The following is a 6,244-nucleotide window of genomic DNA, read 5'->3' as shown; positions in this document are numbered from 1 at the left end:
GGGGCGACCTGCGCTTGCAGCCCCGCCTGCAGCCGCTTCGCTACCCAGCTCGTCCTATCTGCGCCGCCGCGTGGTGAGACAATTCCGGCTACCCCAGCTTATAGGGGAAAGTATAATCCTGCCTTACCTGCACACAAATCGCGATCCTATACGGGAACTGTGTCGGGCATATTCCTCCCCCCTCCTTCCCTCACTTAAATAAGTAAATAAGGTGTGTAACTAAGGTGTACCCATATATATTTCATGTGTTGTAATCACTCCTTTTAAACCTCCTGCCCCAAATTGCTTTGTTTTCCCCACAATAAACCGTGCATTTCGTTGGAAACATTAGTAAGCACTGAGCAAGTTATTCACTCGAAAAAGTCAGGGCATAAGCCCCTGTCTCCTCTGTGTGAGGCGATACCCACGTGTGGATCTCTCAGCAAATCCTGATAAGCTTAATACACTCCAAAAAGGAGATATAATAGGTCACGGATCGTGACACAAGATTAATTAATAATGCCTGTAAGACTGCCTGTTTGGCTCAGCAATACAATTATACACCTGTAGTTTAATACAGTTAAATACTTGACACCTGGAAATGTAACCACTTTTTGTCAGCTTACAGAAATACTCCATTTTCCATTTCTCTGCACTTGTCCAATTAAATATATAATGATAGTAACACACAGTATAAATTTTGCAGGCAGATTCTCATTAAAAAAACATCTTAACAATATATTTTAAATAAATTGCATATGTACTTTGTCAAAGTAATATTCTCTAAAGACAGTTTGAAGTTAGGTCACATGAAAAAATAATTACGTTTTTCATACTGGAAGGGACATGGTCAAACAAGAATTAATATGAAAAACCATTCCTTTTTAAAATGGCCTTGTGCTTTTCAGAAACAACTTCTAAGGTACTGTAATAGTAAATTACTGTTCAGCAGCATCTGTTTTAAAAAAAGTCTTCTAAACATACAATACATTAATGTTGAGGATATTATTAAAATTGAACACACGTTATGCTGAGACTATTACCATACTGCAAACTTAAGTACTCAAAAGTTAGTACTCTAAAAATTATCTCACGACAAGGATTTAGCCCTCTTGCGGGCACTCAGAAAACTAATGTTTAATTAGGTTGTCAGCTAAAATTATTATTATTATTTTTTAAATCTATCAACCCTTTTACATAACTAAGCAGCAGAACGTCATGTTTAGAGGAACACTGAAATGAAAAGCTTGCCCATAGGAACATGTTTAAATATCAGTAAATTCAGCATTTAAAAAGAAAAATAAGAAAATAACAAAAAAAAATAACATCGCCTAAACCATTTATTTTCCAATAAGAAATACATGGACCTAAAACAATGGCAGAGCTTGTGCCTGTTATAGCAGCATGATAACTGATCAGTCAAGAGATAAGCAACACGGCCATTTGAAATAGTTATCATCATCTTCCCTTTCATATAAAAAATGTTGCTTTCTATTAAGAAGGATTTGGGGTTTGTAGAGCAGGAGTAGGAGGGAGAAGAAGTTTAAGGGAAACATGGTTGATTTTTATTTCTCCCAAAGAGTTTTAATTGAAAAATTAACTTTGACCTTCTACTTCCAAAGTCACAGTCATCTGGTGGATTTTGTTTGTTTGTTTTTGTTTTGTGGTGGGGTTTTTGTTGTTTGTTTGTTTTTTTCCATTGGAACAAGTAAATATTAAACAACAAACAAACAAAAAAGCAGAATTCTATTACACCATTTAATATATCTGCATCATCTGAATGTGTGCCTGTGTCTGCTGACTGTAAGGAAGTCTTAAACTGACCACCTCATACATAAGAACCTGCATTGTGTGAAATGAATTACACACTCTCACACTCTCCCCTGGTAGTGTGATGTGGTTATTTGATTCATTAATGGTTTCAAAGGACTCAGTCACTGCAGTGAGCTGGGGACCACAGAAGTCCACAGATGTTTCCAGTGCTGAGAGCCAGCCTGAGCAGAGTTTATACATTCTGTCTAGTACATCAACTTGTGTGATCATCTATTAGCAATTAACAACCTCAAGTAAGAACTAGCTGCCCTGAACAGCTATTGGCAGCAGATTCCTTTCTGTAAGATAGAAAATGAGATTAACAGCTCAGGTAAGATTCTGTGTAATTAAACATTTTATATTTTTAAAATAAACCGCTCCAAATGTACATAAAAATCATAATCCAGAAAAGGGAAAATGCTCCTGAATCCTCCATGTCTCTAATGTGATTCTTCAGAAATTAGGTAATTATACTCTACAGTAAGTAAATGAATGAATAAACAAACTTCAAATTTTATTATAACAAATAGTTGCATCATTAAGTAAAGGCCAAATACTTCTTAAGGAATAATTTCAGGTAAAACTGTGTCTTATCATATGTATTTTACCTTTTCATCCACTATTCAGTGTTACAGAGAAACTAATTTTCTTCTTGATGTCCTTATTTCCAAAGCATGGCAAAGTGATCAAATACGTGCATCTATGTTTTGTGGGGTTTTTAAGCCAGTTTAGGGGGTATGTGTGCTTGTACCTGAACTGGCCTGGGAACACGATAGCTCCACAGGTTTTATCTCCACAGAGCATGCAGGCATGTGCTTCAGAGCCATTGGCTTCAATAAGAGCTGAGAACAAGTGAACAGTTCTTATTGAAGTCAGTGGCTCTGAAGCACATGCTTTTGTGTTTGGTGAATCAGTGTCTCCCAGGCACCGAGCCCTGCATTGGAGGTGCTGTGTATTTCACCTCCTATAGACTCTAGTGAGAGCAGAATGTCAATTTATTAGGGGAAACATACAGAAGATGAAAGGCCATGTTTTCCCTCAAAGCTCTGTTAAACTCCTGTGACTTTTATCTCCTGAAACTCTCTTTCCTTCAGACATTTGTCAGTTTGGTTTAACTGAATTTAGACTGTCCATGCATTTCCCTTACAGACCCATGACAAGTAAATTATGACATGCAATGAAACCATCTAGAATACAAAGCCTCAGGAAAAAATCTTTTACATGCTTTCGTGTGTATGGATTTTTATTTTGTGTGCATATATTTGTGTGTACGTGTGTGCACATATTCATGCATGTCTGTATTTTAATGTTCTCTAGCACCTGCCTGCTTGTACTGCTTTAGTTATGATCTGATTTTCAAAAGCACTGTGTTTTTTTCAAAAGATTGTTAAAGAAGAAAGCTGGAAAAATAGTGCTGAGAACACCAACAGCAGAAATTATCTCATCTCACTTAAGGATATAATGGCTACATGGAGAATTATTTTATAATTATTTCAAACTGATGTTAATTTTTAAAAGTTAGGATTTTGATGGAAATGTTTCATCCTGATGAAACACAGAAATTGGCTGTAGCTTTCAAGTTGCCTTGCTCGCATACAGACAGTAGATAGGCAGCATAATCCTCTCTGGAGCTTCAGATACAAAACAAATCATTATCGTTTTCCCATGTATGCCAAGGTTAAATAAGCACTGGTAATGCTCAGTACCTTCAGCTCCTCTATACTCTATAGCAGAGACAGCTTTCCTTAATGACTTGACTAAACATATGTCTACCCAGCAAAATGGAGGCATGATTCCAGAACAGATTGCCTTTAGCCTACTTGGTGCAGGTAAAGATTATGGTAATGTCATGTTGACACAGGCTAGAAAAACTCATATGCACCCACCCAAGGCCCTGGGTAAATATTCAGGCTCCCAATACTCAAAAATGGAGAGGATTCCTATGAGCAATGACTGACAGTTAACAATTGACACACGTTAGGGAAAGGCTGCCTAGTAAGTCTTGCGGTGCAGGACTCTAGAGTCATAAAATGATAGAATCACTTAGTTTGGAAAAGACCTTCAAGATCATCAAGTTCAACCATTAACCCCACTCTACCAAGCGCAGCACTAAGCTGTATTCCCAAGTGCAACATCTAGACAGCTTTTAAACACATGCAGGGATGGTGACCCAACATCCTTGACAGCATGTTACAATGTCTGACAACCCACTGAGTGAATTTTTTTTTCCTAATGTCTAGTCTTAAACTCCCCTGGTGCAGCTTGAGGCCATTTCCTCTTGTTCTTTCACCACTTACTTGTGAGAAGAGATCAGCACCTACCTCTTTACAACATCCTTTCAGGCAGCTGTTGAGGGCAATGATGTCTCCTCGCAGTCTCCTCTTCTTCAGACTAAATATCCCCAGTTCCCTCAGACACTCCTCATAAGACTTGTTCTCAAGGTCCTTAACCAGCTTTGTTGCCCTTCTTTGGACGTGCTTCAGCAAGTCCTTCTTATACTGAGGTGCTCAAAACTGGACACAGTATTTGAGGTATGACTTCACCAATACTTAGTACAGAAAGGTGATCACTTCCTTGGGCCTGCTTGCCACACTATTTCAAATACAAGCCAGGATAGCATCGACCTTCTTCGTTATCTGGGCACACAGCTAGCTCATATCTGCCTGTCAATCAGAACCCCCAGGTCCCTTTCTGTTGGGCAGTTTTCCAGCTATTCATCCCCAAGGCTGTAGAATTGCCTGGAGTTGTGGTGGACCAAGTGCAGGACCCAGCACTGGTGAAAGTTTGTCACCAAGGGCTGGAGCACCTCTCCTATGAAGACAGGCTGAAAGAGTTATGGTTGTTCAGCCTGGAAAAGAGAAGACTCTCAGGAGACCTCATAGTGGCCTTCCAGTACCTGAAAGGGCAACAGGAAAGCTGGGGAGGGACTTTTTACAAGGGCTTGTAATGAAAGGATGAGCGGTAAAAGATTAAACTGGAAGAGGGGAGATTTAGATACGATATGAGTAGGAAATTTAAGGTTCCTTCCAACTCAAATCATTCTGTGATTCTATGATAAGCAAGCACAGTGGGATTCAACTGAATCCACTTGTTCCTCAAGTTGGCCACACAATATGTTTTCATTCTTTTATCTTAACTGTCTAGTAGACTGCAAACTCTCCAGAGCTGTGACTGCAAAGTGCAGTCATGTTCACCTTGCAGCCATCCTTAGAAGGGCAGATCTATCTTAGAAATTATCAGTAAAAATCAATATATTTACTGACAATACTGCCTGTAAGCCTTTTTCTGCTATACAAGGACTGACATAACCTTTTATATATATTTTTATGTTTTTTCTCTTCACTGCAATATCCAAAGACCCTCTAATTGCCATCCTGACACACCATCCTACAACAAGTTGTCTGATTAGAGAGGCTCAAAATTACCACCAAGGCCTGCCTGGACTGCCCCTTCTCCCATTCAAATCAATAGCGAAGTTTCTGTTAATTTCCAGGAATTTCCACCTGAGTCACTGCCTTTTGATTTGTATTCAATTATTTCTACTTATAACTTCTAGTGCCCTGTAGCTATTTGTAATACCTACACTGGACTGCCCTGCAGTCTTATCTGTCTCAAGGCTAGTAGAAAACATTTGAGCATGGCAGCTAATATTTTGCACAACACCAGTGGAAGATTTTCACATTGAACGTTGTACAGCCTTCATTTTGTACTTTTTTTTTTTTGTTTTAAAAAACAGAATTTTGGGGGGGTGAAAGAACAAAAGAGCACTACTAGACAAGTAAAAACTGAAGTTCATTTCCTTATTTACCTGTATACTGCCCATCACTGTAGGCTCCTGATGGAGGTAGTTGGCAGTAGCAGTGATCATCAGCATACAAAGGAACTACCATTCAATAAAAAGAGAGTGACAACAAAATTGTTGTACCAGATATTTACTTTAAAAGGACAGATACAGCTTCAGTGACTTCATTAAATCAATAATTGCTCCTAATAATTACTCCTAAACTGACCTTTTTGTTATCCAATGGTGTTCTTCAGTCTCACTCTCACTTTTTCACCCTGCAAAGACCTGTCTGCACAGTTTATCTCATTTTTATTTACCTTGGTCTTGGTACTGTTGCCTAACTTAATGATCAAGTTGTTAAATTTTCCTGATTGGGCTGTATCTTCCCCTGATTTAGTGATGCCCTTCTTGAGTGCAGTTGTTGCATACTTTGTTGATTGAGATGCATGATTTAATTTAATAAATGGGAAGAGTTTACTATCATTTTTTCATACTTTATTATTAGGGAAGATCCATATTTTTCAGTGTTGGTTTATTCATTCCCTTTATTTATTTATTTTTGGTACAGCCAGCTGCACAGACAACATTTGTTCAGCTGCAAAACTCTGCTGACCAAGCTGTACAATTCAGGCATTGAAATTTTGACCTTTTTTTTCGTTTTTAAGGTGC

Source organism: Chaetura pelagica, unplaced genomic scaffold (genome assembly GCF_000747805.2).
Source record: "Chaetura pelagica isolate M959 unplaced genomic scaffold, ChaPel_1.0 scaffold548, whole genome shotgun sequence".
In the NCBI taxonomy this organism is placed as follows: domain Eukaryota; kingdom Metazoa; phylum Chordata; class Aves; order Apodiformes; family Apodidae; genus Chaetura; species Chaetura pelagica.
The sequence above is the reverse complement of the archived record's forward strand: the minus strand, read 5'-3'. Positions refer to the sequence as shown.